We start from the raw sequence: 20,371 nt of genomic DNA on the forward strand, positions 1-20,371 counted from the left end.
CAGCTTATATGCACACATCTTTTAAAAAATTCTTCTTTCTGCCTTGGAGTCTGTTCTGTTCACTGACTGCCTCCCAGATCTGGCTAACCCGAATGGCCAAAGCAATGTTCCTTGACCAGAGCAGTTAGACAGAGCATCACTGGATTTTATCATTTGGAGTCCTTGAAGGGTCTCCTAATAGGGGTTGCAAATATTCAAGACTGAGGGACACCTTGAGTTAGGTCATGGCTGTCCTCAGAGTTTCTGATTGTTAGTTTAATGATTCATTTATTTCGGTGGGAGTCTGGTTGTTTATAGATAAGTACATCGAGGAAGCGGCAGTGAGGAATGGAACAGAAGTGGGTGGTGGAGATGAAAATGGTCCACATCTTGGGTTTGGGCAATGGGATGGCCTGAACTACTTCCTCCTCCCTTGATGACCTCATTCTTCCAACCATATGGCCATTCTGAGAGTATTGGCTAGGGAGAGCTGGCATTTCTTCAACCGATCCCCAGTTGCCTGCCTCTGTGGAACATCTTGAACAGGAGGAGATTTTTTGGCTTCCCTGGAAACTGCCTTCAGGTGAGGAATGGTTCACATACAGTCTTTCTGATTCCTCTGCCACTCAAATTTGAGTTGTCCCCAAATGACCCGAGACCTCAAAGGATAAAGCTGCACAGGCAATGTTAGTCTATTCTATCTAATAGAAAATAATGGTTTTTTTTCCTAGGGAAAGGCTATATTTTATCAAGCTCTTTCTCATGTGTAACCTAATTTTTGTTGGACTGCATCTCGTTTTACTACTTCAGCAACTTCCCTGGGCCAAAGAATCCATTTATTAAGCTGTGTTGCCAGAGGTTCTTCTTTACCCCCTGGCTCAGATGCTTTGGCACATCACTGTAGACGATCCTTGAGGTCCAGGTCAGAAGATCCTATAGGTAAGATTGCCTTCTAATAAGCTTCTTTGACATCTCAGTCATTAAATTCCCTTGAATCGAGTTCAAGTGCATCCGAATTACTGTGAAGTTTTCTCCATGAGGTCTCTTCTGTGAGAAAGCATTCTTGTGTTTCTGCTGTTCTTTATAGTTTTACTTACTTATCCCAAATACCCATTTCTCTCCTAGAATTCAGCCTCTTTCATTCAGTATTCCCAAGTGGGAACATTCAGAAAACAAGCTTTTTCTTTATTCTTACCCATTCTGGCTCATTTTCTTTTCTTGTGGCCTTTTCATTCTTTGGCTTCCAGATGACCTGTTTTTGACCTCTCATGGGTGGCACAGGGTGGATTGAACGCAATGCTTGGACAAACTGAGGTGTGTGTGAATGTGTTTGGGGTTCAAGCTGCAGCTGTGGGTCCAGGACCTGGACAAAGGGTACTTCTCTTCAGAGAGATCATGAGTGCCTACTCCAGGGAGAACTCCTTATTGTGCTTCAGATCTTCTGGATCAGAATGTGAAAATACCGAATGTTCTTCCTTTTCTCACCTTCACTTGGTCAATACCTTACCACCTTCTCCAAAAATAGAAAAGCAACCATTTCTTTCCACCATACAAATAGTATTCTTCTCTTCTCCAAAAAAAAAAGGCTTGATATGCTTTTTACCTCATCGTTCAAAGTGAAGGATGTTTTATTTGTTAGTCTTGGTTCAGTAATTCTCAGCTATCTATATTGACCAAATGATTTTGTAAAGACTCTAATTGTGTAAAATAGAGACAAGCATGCCCAGGCTCATCTATTAAAGGCTTGGTCATCATCAGCCTGTGTGCTGCTGGGAATTAGTAAAATCTTTAAGAGGTGGGAGTAATTGAGAGGAAGTTAGGTCATTGGTGTGTGCTTCGAAAGTGATGGTGAGATCTCAGGTCCTAGCTTCCCTCTCCTTCCTGACTACCATGAAGTTGCCCTTGCTCTTGTTTATTTACTTTTTTTTGTCTGTCATGGGGGTTGAACTTGGCCTTGGTGCTGTCCCTGAGCTCTTTTGCTCAAGGCTAGCTCTTACCACTTTGAGCCACAGCTGCACTTCCAGTTTGCTGGTGGTTAATTGGAGATAAAAGTCTCATGGACTTTCCTGCCTGGCACAGCTTTGAACCATGATCCTCAGATCTCAGCCTGCTGAGTAGCTAGAATCACAGGCTTGAGCAACTGGTGCCCGGTCCTTGTTCTTTTTAATACCTGATTCCATCATTTTGTCCTGCCTTGCCATGGGTCCAAAAGCCATTTGGACAGCTGATGCTGAATGGAAACCTCTGAAATCACGAGCCAAGATAAACATTTGTTCCTTGTAAGTTGATTATCTCATATTTTGTTGAGTAACTGAAAACTACTAAACAAGGTTAATACTGTAAGAAATGGTCTACTTTCTTCTGATTCTTAGGATTTCACTACCACCTAATGAAAACTTGAAGATTTCTGCAGTAAGGAAATTACTCTGTTAGTGTAACCTAGAATTTCCTAGGAGGTAAAATCTCAGGGCAGGATTGCCTAAGGAAGAGTAGCTAAATTCTGACTTCAGTGATAAATAGATTTGGGATTGAGGGAGGAGCTGTGGAAGTGTATTTTGGGCTGAAGGAATGCAATATCAAGACACTCTGAAAAGATCATTATGGTAGGAGAATGTCTGTAAAGTAACAAAGAAGCTAGATGAAGTGGAAGGTCCAGTTGTAAGGGCTATATTGGCCACATTAAGAATTGTTTGTCACTAAAAGTATTGGCAAAAGAAACCCTAGGAAGTGTTTCTATAGCGTGTATCGAATAATTTGTGTCACAGTGTTAAACAACCTGTTCTTGCTAAAAGTTGAGAGCAACTTTCTCATATCATACTTAGACATGTAAAGAAAATGTCAATTTCCACTTTAGTTATTATGATTGCTCTGAATTTTCCTATAAGTTCCTGTATCAGTGGGAACTGATATATCATCTTATATATAATGTTTTATCATATTATGGATATATCATATTATATATGTGTGTGTATACATATATATATATATAAATCATGATATACTTGTCTCTTTCAGGCAAATTTCGTATCCTTTCATTTAAAATGTTCAGAAAATTCAGAATTGTTATTCATCCACTTGGCCTGGGAACCTAGGAGGAAGGGATCCTCATACACATTCGAGGTGTTTGAGGGGCATTCTGGGTATTTACCACTGCTGTCTGCAGGAGTAGTAATATTACTCTTAGCTTAATCATTGCTGCCTTGTCTGTTTGCTACCAACTCTCCATCTGTGGCCTCAATGTCTGCTGTTCTATTTCAGCGTGGCGAGAGCCGGAGCACCCTCCTTTGTACCTGAGTGTTATCTGGCCATTACTCTTTCCTGACTGTCTGAAGTCTGGCTTTGTGATTTATCTGAAGTATAATGATACTCTTTATCCTTCATCTCTCAGTCCCAGCCCCTATTAGGCTCCTCAGTGATTGCCCATATCCCTTCACAGAGCCCATACAAGATCTTCTAGAACTTTCCCTACAACACAGAAGCCAAGGGAGTAACTGGGAAGCTACCCTCAATCTTTCTTTCTGCTTTCCCATGCTTCACAATCACCAAGATCATCCCAACCACCAAGATGGTCCCAGTCAGGAAATCAAGACCATGCTGACCTATTCTAGAGAAATGAGTCTAGACATGTTTCATGATCTGCTGCTGCCTCTTCTTCGCATCCTCATACTTTGTAAATGTATTCTAGTTTTTCTTTAGGAAAGAACATAATCTAATCAAATACTATAATCCTACATAAAAGCTGTAGTGCTTAACCCTGGGATTTAGAATCTCTCCCTCTCTGTCTCTGTCTCTCTGTTTCTCTCTGTCTCTCTCCGATCTCTGTCTCCCTCTGTCTCTCTCTGTCTATCTCTGTCTATCTCCTTCTCTGTCTCTCTCTCTCCCTCCCCCCTCTCTCCAAAACTTGGCTTTTTAGGTTTCTGTCTAGTTACAGAGATCAAGCAAGTAAGCTTTGAGGTTCAAAGCTGAACAAATCTGTCTTCTTGGCCCTTCTCATCGCTTCCTCCTATTGGGACAATAATCTTCATGGCTTAATTATGAAGATAAATGGATGCAAGGGAATACAGTTTAATGCATCAAATTTATCTCCAAAATATCTCTTTGTTAAAAAGTAAGAGTGAGGTCTGGTGAATGAGGTAGCTTACACTTGGATAGTGACAATGAAGTTGGATAGAACTGAATGGATTATAAATATGGAAAGACTGTAGGGTTGAAGGTTTTCATTGGGAGATTATATGAGATGGATTGATTGAAGGTGAGACCTTCAGGCCTGTAGCTGGCATGGATGTATGGTAGCGCCAGGATGGAGATCTATGTAAAAAAGAATTAACTGGGGAACTGGACCACTTTGGGGTATGCTGAATTTGAAGTTTCTATGATACATCAAGGTGAAGATATCTAATAGGTGAGAAATACATATTTACAATTAAACAGTTATTTCTATAGAAGATCACACCATAATCATAAAGCCGATTGCTAAGTATTATAGCAGGGAAGCAACATTGAGATAAGTCAAATGACAAATAGCTTGACACAACCATTTTAGGGAAGGCATAGGCTCTTCATTGAAGCCAGTTGATAAATAAGCCCATGGGCTGATTTTTTCTTCTGACATAACATATGCTATGGTTGACCTTCTCTGCCTTCTTATGCTTTATATACTTAACCACATTGCTGTAAGACTTTTTTTTTTTATTGTGAAAATACTGTACAGAGGGGTTACAATTACATGGGCAAGATAATGAGTACATTTCTCATCAAGCATTGTAGCCTCCTCCTTTGTTTCCCCTTCCCTCCCCCAGCGCCTCCACCCAATTCTCCCTGCTCTCTCCCTCCCCCCCCCCTCCCCCCCCCCCCCCCCCCCCCGCAAGAAAGTTGTAAAGTTCCTTTTTGGACATAACGACTTGTACATCTCATTGTTGCAATGGGTCCACCTGTATCCCTATTTAAACGATTTGTTTTTCCCCTTCCCCTCCACAAATTATACCGACATCAAATACAGTGAAAGCAGGGGTTATACTGTGGGGGAGGGACATACAAAGCAACAAAGAAATAATCTTATAAATGTGTTAGAAACAATCACATGAAAGAAAAAAAAAGCATTTGAATACATATCTTAGGGTTCATTTCCCTAACATCACCTTATCTGACTTTTTCTGCTTGACTCAGACATACACTAGATATTGCAAATAAGGGAAACCATGGGACCTATGTTCCTTTGGGCTTGGCTTACTTCACTTAATATAATTTTTTCCAAGCCTTTCTATTTCCTAACAAGTGGGGCAACGTCATTCTTTCTGATGGAGGCATAGAATTCCATTGTGTATATATACCACATTTTCTTGATCCATTCATCTACTGAGGGGCATCTGGGTTGGTTCCATATCTCAGCTATAGTAAATAATGCTGCAATAAACGTAGTCGTGCTGGTAGCTTTAGTGTGGTCTTGTTTGTAAACATTTGGGTAAATGCCCAAAAGTGGGATTGCTGGGTCATAGGGGAGCTCTATGTGTAATCTTTTAAGGAACCTCCATACTACTTTCCAAAGTGGTTGAACACATTTATACTCCCACCAACAATGCAGTAAGGTTCCCTTCTGTCCATATCCCCTCCAGCATCTGTTGTTATTAGAGTTCTTGATTATAGCCATTCTAACTGGGGTGAGGTGGTATCTCAGTGTTGTTTTGATTTGCATTTCTTTTATGGCTAGGGAGGTTGAGCATTTCTTCATGTGTCTATTGGCCATCCTTCTTTCTTCTTCAGAGAAGTTTCTCTTTAAGTCTTTAGCCCATTTATTTATTGGGCAGTTGTTTCTTTGAAGATTTGTTGTTGGGGGATTTAATTTTTTTTTAATCTTTTATTTTATTTGTGAACATACTGTACAGAGGGGTTACAATTACATGGGCAGGATAATGCGTACATTTCTTACCAAGTATTGCAGCCTCCTCCTTTGTTTACCCTTCACTTCCCTTCCCAGCCTCCCCCCTCCCCCCCCAGTTGGGGGATTTAATTTTTTGAGTTCAAGGTATATTTTAGATATGAGACCCTTGTCCGTTGTATGGCTAGTGAAGATCTTCTCCCAATCCATGGGCTTTCTATTGATCTTGCTAGCTATGTCCTTTGCCATGCAGAAGCTCTGCAATTTAATGCAATCCCATTTGTCCAACCTTTCTTTGATTTGTTGTGTGCTGTTAGTCTTATTGTGCAGAGAATAACTTTATCTCTTTCTAGTGATGCTGTATAGCTGTATATATGCATTCTCGTTTTAAGATGTTATTCCCAAGATTTTATACTTTTTTTTTTTTTTGATCAGTCGTGGAGCATGGAGCTTGAACTCTGGGCCTGGGCGCTGTCCCTGAGGTCTTCAGCTCAAGGTTAGTACTCTACCACTTGAGTCACAGTGCTACTTTTAAAAGGCTTTTTTCTGCTTATGTGGTACTGAGGAATCAAACCCAGGGCCTCATGCATGCAAGGCAAGAAATCTACCACTAAGGCACCTATTCTGAGTTAACTTTATTTCTTTTTCTTTGTGTGTGTGTGTGTGTGTGTGTGTGTGTGTGTGTGTGTGTGTGTGTGTACTGTGTATTGTGTACTAAACTCAGGGTTTTGTGTTCTCATTTAATTTTTTTTTGCTCAAGGCTGGTGCTCCACTTCTGGCATTTTGCTGATTAAGTGGAGTCAAGATTCTTTCTTTGTTTTGCGCAGGCTGGCTGCAAACCTGGATCCTCAGATCTCAGCTTTCTGAGTAGTTAGGATTACAGGTATGAGCCACCAGTGACTAGCTTCAACTTAGTTTCTGTAAATGATTCTTCCACTGTTTGTAAATAGTAGTTAAATAACTCAGGGATGCTTGAATTTTGTGTGAAGGTAGGTATCGTATGATCATTGAAAAAATTTAAGTCAAGGAAGTAAGTAACCTATTTTGGATGAGCCTAACTACCATGGATTCTTGGATCTAATGCTGGCAGGTTTATTCATTCAGTCGATTCAGTACACATTTATTGACCTGCATTTAACTGTAGAAGAATCAGTGCTGGATATTATAGAAATATAAAATTATAAATATATGCTGGCATACACTTGGGAGACTGATCTTTCTATTGGAGACATGCCTTAACTCTTCCAGGTCCTGGCAAATTCTGTAGATATTATCTCTTCTTTTTTGGGGGGGGGGTCTGGTCTTGGGGCCTGAACTCTGGGCCTGGGCACTGTCCCTCAGCTATTCAGCTCAAGGCTAGCACTCTACCACTTGAGCCACAGCACCACTTCCGGCTTTTTTCTTTTTTCTTATGTGGTGCTGAGGAATCAAACCCAGAGCCTCAGGCATGCAAGGCAAGCGCTCTACCACTGAGCCACCTTCCCAGCCCCAGATATTATCTCTTTTAGAAACCAAAATGTCAGCCATCTTCTTGTTCCCATACTCATCTTGTTGTTTAGCAAGGATTTTTGTTTGTTTGTTTTTTATTTTGATTCCTAATAGAAAAGCATCTCAATATATACAATTAAACATTTTAATGATGGGGGATGATGAACTAGGTAACATCGATCAATTATTATTATACTCATTAACTCATATGTTGAATGAAAACTCCTTAGAACAACTACTTAAAGATAATAAAAATAACATAAATAAGAAAAATATTTTTAAATGTTAAGCAAAACTCTAAAGAAAGACACAGACCAGAGACTTTTGTGCAAAAATTCTGTGTCCAAAGAAACCTAGCAGATAGGACATCATACCTAAGAGAATATTAGCAACAGGATTCTTTGAGGAGGGTTGTACTTTAACATCTGACCGGTTGGGCGAAAATTGTTTTGAAGACATATTACATTCCCTGATCAAATGGAAAAAAAATTGACACCTGCCACGGTATCTAGGAAACACTCGACTAACATGGCCAAGAGCCACACTTTCCCACATGGCCTTGCTGTGAAAACCTTCCAGTAGCCTCATCTTGGCAACTGGGACCCCCTCATGCCTTTTCATGGAGACCGGCCATCTCAGAAGATCAGAGAAGGCTCCAGACTTGTATTTTCCTTTGGAAGCTCCCAAGTAGAGTTAATGAGTGGTGTGTGTGTGTGTGTGTGTGTGTGTGTGTGTGTGTGTGTGTGTGTGTGTGTGTGTGTGTGTGTGTGTGTGTGTGTGTGTGTGTGTGTGTGTGTGTGTAGAGTTAATGAGTGGTGTGTGTGTGTGTGTGTGTGTGTGTGTGTGTGTGTGTGTGTGTCTATCTAGTTTTTTTTTTAATAAGATCAGAGAAGGCTCCAGACTTGTATTTTCCTTTGGAAGCTCCCAAGTAGAGTTAATGAGTGGTGTGTGTGTGCGTGTGTGTGTGTGTGTGTGTGTGTGTGTGTGTGTGTGTGTGTGTGTGTGTGTGTGTGTGTGTGTGTCTATCTAGTTTTTTTTTTAATATTTAACCTAGCAGGTTCCCCCCATTTCTGCCACTTTTAATAGCTGACTCAACTTTGTGGATATTTGTGCACTAAATAGATGAGTCAGGAGGTTTTGTGGGAACAGTTATATTAGAAATTCCTGTTCGATGTACTGCAGGATTGCGTCAGTGGCTTCCTGGGTTTTGAACTTCCTCTGACCCAGTATGATGGGTTTTTTGGTTTGTTTGTTTGTTTTTGTTTTTGCAATCCCTCAAGGGTTAATTTTCTTTGCTGCTTTTAGGGCTTGATGTGTATCCTCATATATTAATGTGGTTTTTGAAATGAAAAATCTCTACATGCACAAAGAGTGCCTTGGATAGTTTTGCATTTGCAAATAAAGCCCTAACAAATGCTCATTTAAAAAAATATATTTCCCCAGCTGAGCACATTAAGGCTATAAGCTGCATCTTTGTATTCACTTCAATAAACCAGGTGTGCTTCTGGAGATTAGCTATTTTTTATAAAGAATGATTTTGAAATAAATGACAATGGGCTCATTTCTCTTTATGCCGAAGATAACATTAAAGGAAAACTGCCGTGATTAGTTTTAATATCTCAGATAGCTTAATGAGTACTTACTAAAAATGTGAGGTATGTGTATGTGTTTGTGTGTGTGTGTGTGTGTGCATGCACAAGACAGAGCATATAAGCACAGAGGGTAGATATATGTGTATACAAGTGCCTGAATAATTTTCTAACATCTTAAGTAATACCTGTCAGGGATTTTAATAACCCAATGCCAGTGAGTTATTCCAGTGACTCCTTTTTTTTTTGCAGTGGCTTTAGGTAGGAAGTCCATTTTCCTGTGGAGCTTTTTTATTTTTATGTATTTTTTGAAAGACGTGCCAGTCAGAAAATATGAAAATGGACTGGGAATTTATGTGCCAGTTGTTTGTGGTCTCTTATAAACTCCCTACAGTTTCTTTTGCACTTGATATCTCCTCTGAATCATGAGCTGGAGGTCAGCATAGGCATTTGGGGTATAGGGGTTAGGTGTAGAATAGTATGTGGAGACTACATTAGGAAACATCACAGAGGAGTTAAGGATTTCTAAGAAGGGCTATATCACTGTAATATGGATTGAAAGTGGAGTGGGATGGACTTGGGTCCTTCCATGTGTCTTTCTAGTATAGTTCAATAGTCTATGAATATATAGTGAATACAACTAGTGGGAGGAAACCATAGTTGAGAAAATGAGGTAGGAAAGACAGCCATGGTGTTAATGGGGCTGAAGTACTAGTGTCTCCTCACAGAGACCAATCAGGACAGGATTCTTGTGTAGCTCAAAAGGGTAGTTAGTGATAGGCTTACTACCTACATGAAGAGGAGGAGGAGGAGGAGGAAGAGGAGGAGGAGGAGGAGGAGAAGGGGGAGGAGGAGGGGGAGGGGGAGGGGGAGGAGGAGGAGGAGGAGGAGGAGGAAGGGTCTGAGAATTCAGAATTTCAAAGCCAGCTACCTAGTTCTGTAAACTGTCAGAAGGGATTATTTCTTTATTAAACAATTGACTAAGTCTTGATCATTTAAAAACAGATCAGATCTTTAAATCAGAGCCTGAGTTTGAATTTAACTGTCAGACATTAGCTTAGTGCTGATGTGGGGGTCAAAGGATCTATAATTTATTTATCCTCCCCCTTTATTCTTGCCTTTGAATATTGTACTGTTATTGGTGTCTTTTCTAGAATTTGGAAAGAGAAAGGCAAAATTCTAAATCTGGTGGTTTTCTTTTAGTTGAGCTTTAAGAAATGGTATAAGCAGAGAGATGAGGTAGAGGCTGTTGCTAGTAAGTGATGGATGAATTTCAGGAAAACAAACAGTCATGTATGTTTTCCATAATCCCAGGGAATTGACCTGGAATTGACTCTGAGTTCCTAGTTTTTGTCCTGTTGTAAAATGGGCATAGTTTGTATCAAAAACATTAACATTGTCTTTAGAAATATGGTATAAGTTGTTGTCAGTTTTTGTTAAGAGTCAGGATGTGGGCATCAACCCAATAATCTTTTTCTTCTTTTCCTGAGATGCTAGCTCAATATGATCGTAATGAGAATCAGGATAAAAATAGCGAAGTTTAAAACTATGGGTTAGGGTAATGGCTTTTTAATGAAACTACTGAGGAACACTGTTGTCATACAGGGTCAGCGTTGATGTGTTTCATTTTAAGAAGTCAGACTGAGAATTTTGTTCATTAGAGATAAGTTTGCAAAGTTCATTTATTATTGACAGGCTTTGAAAAGAACACCAGCTTTTCAGGTTGAGTCTGGGTGATTTTATATTGTTTGTGTAAATGGAAGAGAAAAGCTTCCTCTAGGTAACTGTACCCAGCTTCCTTCTTTCCATTTCTGGAAGGCGCCTTTGAGCCCAATTTAGCTTCAATGGGTAGGGGCACTCACTTTGCTGGGTGTAGGATTGGAATGAGGTTTGATGGCACTAGCCATGTACAGAGGTTTATCTTTTCTGCGTTTTCTGGTGGAATCTGGGCTTGAACATCTCTCAACATGTGGATTGTTATGGAAGGGTATGTGCATGTCTGTGTGTGTAGGTGTGGTCCACAGCATTTTGCTGAATGGGTGTGGACAAGTCACCTAGGAATGAAAGAGAGAAATGTAGGTGTGCACATGCATACACATACACAACCATTTACACACATGCATGGGTATACATACACACATGCACAGCTATACACACATACACTGCATGTTCTCTGGCTTCCAGAAGCAGTTACAGAGTACACAGAGGAACTCCATTATCGAATGGCAAACATTCGATTTGAACTGGAGCAGGGCACAGAAAAGAGATTTTTTTTTTAAACAATGGAATTTTACAAAAGCTACTTCTGAACATGTTTTTGAGGCAACAGAGAGAAGTCTCAGGCTACTGAGGAATGGGGGTGCTGTCCTTCATACACTTTTCCACAGAAGAGACACCATTTGCTCTGGCAAGGGTGATAAACCATGGCTGTATGGGCGAGGACCCAGGAATCATATCTCCCAGAAGAAATAGCAGAGCTGACCAATAAGTGTTCTATGGCTGGGTCACTAGAGGTCATCACTCCTTTCCAGCTTGGAGCTCCTTGGCTGCTTTTATTTAAATAAACCCTTCTGGGGAGATTTTTCCTTTTCTGTGAGATATTTATATATATATCACCTGATTTGTTCATATATATATATATATATATGAACAAATATATATGAACAAATCAGTTGTCTAATTTTAGCTCTGACAGCTTATACTTGGACTTAGAAGCATCTCCAAACTTACTTGTTTACATATATTTGCACCAATACTATTCTTTTGTTTAGAATGGGCCTCTAGGGGCAAGAATTTAAAGGTTGAGTATGGGGAGAGGGAGGGGATAATGACTTGTCCACACCCATTCAGCATAATGCTGTGTGTCTGAGTCATACCTTAAGACTCTCCTTTCTTGAAATCAAAACAATTGGTGGTCAGTTGTTATTTGAGATAAGGCTAGATTTTTAAATGACACCCTAGAGAGAAATTTTAGCAGCTTGGGATCTGCTTTGGGGAAAAAATGCTCTCTCTCTATTTCCATAATTTTTATATTTCTATGTCATTCAGCATACTGTATAGCTGAGTGGTTCAAGGAAAACAAATGGAGAGAGCTATCCATAATATAAACAATTCTACACATTATCAAAGCAGAAATACATATCTGTGGTTAGATGGAGCTCACCTGGTGAAGTGATGGGTTCTTTCAGCGTGAGATGGGATGCTGTCAGGAAGCAGGGAAAGATGACAGCAGCACAGTCAGGTGACAGATCCTCAAATGTCACTTGAGAGCCTACTGGGTGCACGGCTTTCACAATAACCTTGAAGGTTTTTGAGGACAAGGGTAGTTACTCCCTTCAAAAATGTTAGGAGCAAAGCTTGCCTGCCAGAGCAAGATTTAAACATGAAAAGTAAAATTAGAACCTATACACCGACTAGTATCTAATTCTAATTGAAGTGGGGATTCTGTAGGACAGTGAGCAGGTGTGGGTTTTAACTGTGACACTTGAATCTGCCAGCTGGTGGGATGACTGTCAGATGCCTGCTTACTCTCTGATATCCAAGACCTCTTAATGTTCCAGGAGGACACGGAGTGGAAACAATAAGCAAAAGCTTGTTTTTTGTATGAAGGGCTTGTTGTAGAGACTGATTCCCATTCCCCGCCAACCCCCCACCCCCATCCCCGCACCCAAGAAGTAAAGGAACATTTACCTCTTAGATCTAATCTGGACATAGTTAGCTTCTTCAAGGTCATACTGTAGACCAATTAGATTAGAGGATTATTTTAAGTCCTCTGCTGAATTATTCTTTTTTAACAGTGTGTTCTGTATTATGCATGGATGGAAGTGTGTGTGTGTGTGTGTGTGTGTGTGTGTGTGTGAATGCATGTATACATACATTCTTTCACCTTTTAAAATACACTACCTTTATCCCAACTTGCGATGCATGTTTAAAGGATTTAATGCACTTGCCGTCTTGTATCGGGAGAATGATGGAGGATTAGATGAGGAAAAAAGGGCTTTTGGCACAGCTTGCAGGCTGTTAGTTCCACCAACTGTGGTGTCAGCTATGATCTTTTTACAGTGCCTCTGACTGTGGGGCCTCTTAGCTAGAGATCCCTGGGTCTCTGTGATTTCTTTCTTTCTTTCTTTCTTCTTTTTTTAAAATAATAAAAAAAAAGATGAGAATACTTTTTCATACTTTTCCTGAGCACCCAATCTGTAGAGACTAAACTGAACTAAAATCGAGAGGGGAAATCATGATTTAGGAACATAACTACATTTAAGAGTCTTCTGTCTGTTGAGGTTTGCCCACTATAAAAGTCACCGAACTTTATTATAGAATAATAGGATGTGTTGCCAGAAAGCCAAAATAAAACAAGTGCTGTATGGTGAAATAATTGAATTGGGATGTGTTTCTTGTAATCCCAGGACATCTCTGAAGTTCCATTTAAGTGGAGTTAAGTGAGGACAGTGGTAGCCCTTGTTGAGTGTCACAGTGTACCCAGCACAAGCGCAAAATTTGGGTCTAGACACTCAAACCGGTGTCGTCAGAATCTCCATCTAAATGTCTGATGTTAGTGTCCGATGTTTGGAAAATTATCCAACCTCCCCAGTTCAGAACTTTTTTTGTTTTAAGGTGTAAAGATGTATTCCTGTGGTAATTTTACAAGAAAGGAAAAAAATGTAATTGCTGATAGAAAAACCTAAAATAATCTCCCATGGAAACTCTCATCATCAGAAAAAAAAAAGTGTCTGATGGCTAACTTACTGCCATAAAAATGGAACTTGGGTAACGTATTAAATCCCAGAGTAATGAAATGAATAATTTGAAAAGAGTGATTACATTGCAGTCCAAGGATAGATGATCATCTGGACAGGAAGAGGGAAGAATGTTTTCTTGTCTGTGGCAGAAAGGGGTCAAGATGACCCAGGTTTGGTCTGCTTCCTTCCTAATGAGGAACACAAGGCAGTGGCTTCCGGTCTTAGCCCCATGGAAAGAGACAAGATTTGAACTCAGCAGCGGAGTCACATGTTTCCTTCCATGACAAGCCCTGAAATCTATGTTCCTGCCATTTTGGAGCTACTCTTATGAAATTTTAAAAGAATTCCCTGTGTCAGTTTTTATGAAACAAGTTGTGTCAAATATGAGGGTAACCACATATGCTGTGAGAGATATCATTAGGATAAAATTAAATTTAGTAGTCCTGGCATTCTCTCTTTGTCTTTGTGTGTGAGGGGGAGGTAGATAAGGTGTTGTGCGTGGAGTGTTTATCTTTATTTCCACCATGTTCCCATGGAGCCTGCCTACAGAGCTTAATACAGAGCCCACGAAGATTTGTAGATCACTCTGTGACTATGTGCAGAAGATTGCTGTTCAGAGGCATCAGATAGGGTGAAGAATAAAGACCACCTTCAGATTAGCAGAACTTCCATCCTTGGTGGAGGAACAAAACATAGTAAGATACAAATACTTTGAAAACATATGAAAAGTTTGTGAAAGCAAGTACAGATTGGTAGAATGATGTCCCGTGAAACAAGTGTTTTAATAGGACACTTGAAATGGATTTAGTTAAATCAGAAAGAAACATAATGAAAATAGTCTTTGTTTTAAAATGGTATGTGTGTGTGTGTGTGTGTGTGTGTGTGTGTGTGTGTATGTGTGTGAGTGTGTGTGTGTATGTGTGTGTGTGTGTGTGTGTTTAAGGGGGCAGAGAGATAGAGAGAGAGTGCTAAAAGTAACTATCCTGAGTCTTCAACAGACACCTTGGAAGACTAGGGATACTCCAAGGGAAAGTGCGCTGCGGGGTGCCAGTAGATCACTCCTGTAATCCTAGCTACTCAGGAGGCTGAGATCTGAGGATCGTTTATTCAAAGCCAGCCTGGGCAGGAAAGTCTGTGAGACTCTTATTTCCAATTAACTACCAGAAAACTGGAATTGGTGTTATGGCTCAAGTGATAGAGGGTTCATTGAGCTGATGAGCTCAGGGACAGCTCCCAGGCCCAGAGACCAACAAGTCCCATGACCAACAGAAAACAAAACAGAAACAAAAGGAAAGTGAAATATTTGTTGGTCCATACCATTCCCAGGTTCTGAAGGACATGTGAGCTCAGCCTTGTGGGCCACAGGTAAGCAGCCGGAAGTGATTCCTTTGGCCATGGAAGGGATTCTTTCTCTGGCAGGTCTGTATTTTCTGCTTGCATTCAGGGCAAGAATGCTGATCACCCGCAGCACTGACAGAGGAAAGTCAGCAGGGACAGGTAGGCTTGAAAGAGGAAGCATTCTGGGGCCAACTGACTGACTTGTTTGCTATTGCCTTTGACACTCATAATTGAGGATAATTTTCATTCAGATGATTCACTCATATGGGGAACCTAGGTTTCTTTAAGTCTCTAACAAGCCATTTAGGATTCCTTCAAAATAGCTTTGCCACAAATCCCACTAGTTTTTCTCACTAGTTTTTATTTTATTGTACTTTTTAACTTTTGGGTTAAACCTAAATACCCAGTAGTGCTTGAGAGGATTGCTTTTTCCTTCTGCATTTATCTTCTTTCTGTGGCCAGAGATATTCAGAAAGGGTTGGTCTTCATTTGGGGAAGAAAACATAGTGGGAATACAAGTCTGCTTTAGGATGGGCAGTACTAGAAAATTGGCCTCATCTGTCAGATTCTGATCTCTTATATACCCACTATGACTAGTAGTAACAACAATGGCTATTTTTTATGGAGACTCTGCATCAGCATTTTGCTGAACACATTTTACACATGATCACAGCATTCCTAATGAGGTTGATATTATGAATCCCACGTCATCAATGATGAAACTGAGGCCAAGTCATATTCAGACACAAACCAGAACAAACAAACAAACAAAACCTTGGCAAATGTCATCCCACCAGATCAACTGAGATTTGAGCTGTGGACCAGTCTGTTCTGTCCTGATTTCCCATCAACAAGGAGGATTTGCCATTTAATTACATGATCTTTGAAAGTGTTTCACGCTCGCGCGCATGTGTGTATGTGCGCACGCGTGTGTGTGCATGTTTGTGTGCGTATGTGTGTTGATTCTCCATATTTTACATGTAACACAGGAAATCATACTTCTTGCTCTTCTAATTTAAATTGTAGTATTCCATTAGGCAGGGCTTGTTTCCAACTTCTCTGTTTTAAAATGAATTATTGGATATATGAGTACCATTGGTTCCTACCTTAGCCTCTATGGGCCTCTAATAGCATGACACAGAGGAATAGAGAAGTAAGACCCAGGTTAATGTACCTGGCTTCCATGCTTTCTGCAGGCCTATAATTTTACTTACTTGTATGGCAAAGGGTTTGTGACAGAAAGTTGGCTCTTAACTCAGGGAAAGTAGTGCTCGCCCTAGTGATTCAGGTGTTAGAGCTGGTGCACCATAAAACAACTTCCCACAGAGTGGCAGGTCCCTGTAATGTGTCATCAGACTAAGCTGAATGGGAATGGGGACAAAGTCCCTTCTGTGCCTGTTTAAACTTGACTCAAAAGTGGAAAGCTTTGGGAGAACACTGAATGTTAAAGATGTCATGGGTCAGACCTTTAATGATGATTAAGAAGAAGCTTCCAGGTGTGATTCTCCATGAAAGAAGTTCAGAATATAGGAAGGAGGAGTTGCAGGAAGGTGAGGAAGTGGAATGTCTTCAGAAGCCAGAGGCTGGCTTAGTTGTCACCTGGCTGAGGTAGGTGGGGAGGGGGAGTAAAGTGTGGTGAGAGTTGAGGTAAGAAGAGGCTGCTGAGACCTATAGCCTTAGCATGGAATTCAGGGGACTGGGAACTTCTTTGATGACAAATTCAAGGCCACAGCAGGGTAGGTTTTCTCTTGCTCTCGTTCCTCTCTCCTTCATTCGGGTATCACCTCTCTTAGCAGCACTTAGCCATTGCAAATGAGGTTTTTAGGGGTGCCTTTCTGATATCAATAAAGGATTATGGGTGCACCCCCCTTTCAATCTTTCTTCTGTTGCTTAGTCATGGCCCTGGGCCACAGGGGGTTTCTTTGCCTGAGCCTTTATCAGTGGAGAAAGCTATTTAAGAGGTTTTACTTTTACATCCGAGCAGCCAAATTGTGCATGTAACAATGGGGACCCATTAGTGCACAATAGAGTATCCCTGGTGAAACATTGAGTGTGTGTGCTTAATATGCAGTGAATGACACCATGGACTCCTAAACAAGGAGAACATTTCCATACCCTTTGGGGAAAGGGAATTCCATGGTTGTTGCATTTGTTTATGCAAGTGATAGAGCTGTCATCATGGCTCCTAGGTTTTTCAGGGCAACCACCCCCAAATATCCAAACTAATAATAAAACATCTTCTGATAGGTTCATATATGTTGGCACTGTACATTTTCGGGATTTGAAGTTTCATTTCTATTCCCTTGGAAGCTGATGTTGGATAGTTACTCTCTCTCTCTCTCTCTCTCTCTCTCTCTCTCTTCTGGGGCTGAGGATGTGGGAGAGCCAAGCAACAAAGCACTTGCCTAGCATGTGAGAGGCCCTGAGTTCAATCCCTAGTATCTGAAAGAAAAATTCTATCCTGTTTACTTCTATTGTCCAGGCATCTAGAATTGAACATGGTTCTGAATGAGAATCTTTCTTTCCCTCAAGGTTTGTATACTGTATTTTATCCTCTGTGGGAAGTCAGTGGGAAAACACATCACCTACTCAATATATCTTATTGGGGGTGGGTGGAGAGTGAGGCCCAGAAAGATTGAGGGATCTGATCCAAGGTCATAAAATGAAAGAACTGAATGGTTAGTAGACAACTTACTGAAAATTTAATTTTCAATAATTAAAAGGCAGTGAAAGTAGAAGAGGCCAAAATTCAACATATATCTTTGTTAAATGAGAAAGCAAAAGCAATTAGCTTTGCATTCCTTAGATAAATCTACTAGCATATTTTTTTCTTTGTCAGGTTCAGAATGACCCACTCACTATGTTTTGACTAAAACTGTCCTGATTTTAGTTCTTTATGGTTCAAGCAGCAAGTCCCAAATGCCAGGAAGCCTTTGTGTCCTAAAGAATTAGGACAATTGGTCACAAAAATTTGGCCAAAAATGTATGTTACTATATTAGGTTAAAGTGGTCATACTATTTCCCACTTCATCCTGAACTCAGTTTCTCCACACTGAGTTATTTTCTCTTAAGAGGGATCCTGAAATCTATGAGGTAGAATATGTATTGGCTTTGCCCCTACCTTTGGTTTGAAGGGGGAACACAAGTATTGAGTTCTGTGTATTTTTTTCCTCCTATATTCTCTTATCTGTTCTCATTACATTTAGGACCAGTTGAGGAATGGTCTCTCAGTAATTTCTCTGGCATTTTGTTTTCATCCTGGATCTCACATGCAAGAAACCTGGAAGAGAAATGAGAAATTGTTGCTAGGAATGACAGAAAATGTTTTAGCTTTTGCTGCTTATACATGGTTTCAGTGACTTTTTAAAAATCAATACTTCAAAAATATGAAACTATTTACAGTTTTCAGGATATACACACACACACACACACACACACACACACACACACACACACACACACACACACACACACACACACAGGCTTCAGGGCTGGGCCTGGTGATGCAGGCTACTAATTACAGTTACTCACGAGGCAGAGATAGCAGGATCTTGGTCTAAAAGTTTACTTGGGCGAAAACACAAGACTTTTTTTTTCCAGTGTGTAATTTTTTTTATTGGAAAACCCAAGACTTTATCTGAAAAATAAGCTAAATGATAAAAGCTGGTGGCATGGCTTAAATGGTAGAGTACTTGGCTATTAAACACCAAGCCTTGAGCTCAATCCCCATTCCTGCCAAAAAAAGAATGAATGAGTAAGTAAAAAGAAACCCGAACCAACTAACCAAACAGAGAAACAATAAATAGGCTTAGACTAAATTTGGACTCTAGGTCATATAATCTGCCATACTCTACTGTAGGGAATATCTGTTCAGTGAATTACATTTTCTTTTCTTCGGTTGGTGATGGGGCCTGAACTCTGGGCCTGGGTACTGTTCCTCAGCTCTTCAGCTCAAGGCTAGCCCTCTACCACTTGGGCCACAGCACCACTTCTGGCTTTTTCTGCTTATATGGTGCTGAGGAATGGAACCCAGGCCCTCATGAATGCAAGGCAAGCACTCTACCACTGAGCTACCTTCCCAGGCCCTGTGATTTACATTTTTAAAGGCCACATATTGTCATTTGGATCTGTGATCAGTATAAAACTTCTTGATGAGATATCCTGTACTTTTTGGTTTGTTTTTTGAAATCCCAGTGGTCACCCTCTTTCAAGTGCTCCACAGTTACCCTGTGTGGCTCGTGGCTCCTTGTGTTACACAGCAGAGCTCTAGAGCATTTTGATCAGGAGTAATTGAACAAGTGTTTAACTCCTTTGTGCTTTTTTTTTTTTTTTTTGTAAAGTGGCACTGACTTTAAAACTGGGGTCATTGGGAACCTGGCTGAATTTCTGATAATGCTGGCCAGTTTATACCATGTATAGCTTGGTTTTATCTCCTGCTTATGACCTGTGGGAAGTTTATGAGATCTAGTTTGGCAAAGGAAGATGCAGAATGGCAGTGCTGCAGTCCCGTGGATTTTGGACAGGTTGATAAGAATGATTTTGAGGGTCCATTGACCCCCCCCCCCCCGCTTCAGCCCGTCAGCAGTCTCCTAGAGGGAGGGTGGCATCGGAACTAATGAGGGTGTTGAACTCCAGTTGTCTTTTCTTCAGTTGGGAAATACCTGTCTCCTGTGCAAAGGGAGGACTACAGTTTCTAGTTATATAAACAGAGGAAATGGAAGAAAAGTTTCATTGTGTGATGATTCCCTACACCACTCACCAGTGCCTTTTCTGAGACATTCTTTCCTTTTTGGTCAAAGTGCATTTTCCTGGTTTAGATCCTCCTCCTTTCTTCCCTACTTAAGGGACTATTCAGACCAGCTCAAGAATTTTATGAATAGGAAAGCCCTGTAGTGCATTTAACTCAGGAAAATGTCCCCTAGAATAGATTGTTTCTGAGTCAAGTGTATAAATATTCTGGCTCAAGTCTTTATTTTCCCCCTTAATGAATTGGTCTGGCGGTAGTTAAAGCCAACTGTGGTCTAGCAGAATGCTCCAGAGAGAAAATTGAATGGACACACAACACCGTCATAGTTTCCTTCTTTTATATAATATGTTTTTGCAACGTATTAGAAAATTAACTTTAAGACAACTGGCAGGACCTGTTGTATTAGTCTGGTCCTTTGGAAGCAGTGTAATGTCTTTTATTCATAGTGTCTTGAGTCTTCCTACTTGGTGAATTTTGGAAGACACAAACAGCTGTCATGAGGTTTTCCCCACTTCCTGGTAAGCCATTCAAGTTTATCATCCCTTACTGTCAGTTTCTGAGCTAGTGAATAGAAAAAAGGGATTTTTTTTCCTTGTGATACTTTTAAAAGGGG

At 40.5% G+C, this 20,371-nt stretch overlaps 1 protein-coding gene across 2 annotated transcripts in view; it reads left to right on the top strand.

Moving 5' to 3' along the window:
- Window positions 1–849: 849 nt before the first annotated feature.
- Esrrg (estrogen related receptor gamma) overlaps window positions 850–20,371 on the top strand; it is a 519,748-nt gene continuing 500,226 nt past the window's right edge. For both annotated transcript variants that reach the window (XM_042682338.1, XM_042682339.1), the window contains exon 1: window positions 850–918. The gene's annotated coding sequence lies outside the window, so the exon portion shown is untranslated. The remainder of the gene's footprint in view (window positions 919–20,371) is intronic.

This window comes from Dipodomys spectabilis, unplaced genomic scaffold (genome assembly GCF_019054845.1).
Source record: "Dipodomys spectabilis isolate Male_0828 unplaced genomic scaffold, ASM1905484v1 ptg000069l, whole genome shotgun sequence".
NCBI classification, from domain to species: domain Eukaryota; kingdom Metazoa; phylum Chordata; class Mammalia; order Rodentia; family Heteromyidae; genus Dipodomys; species Dipodomys spectabilis.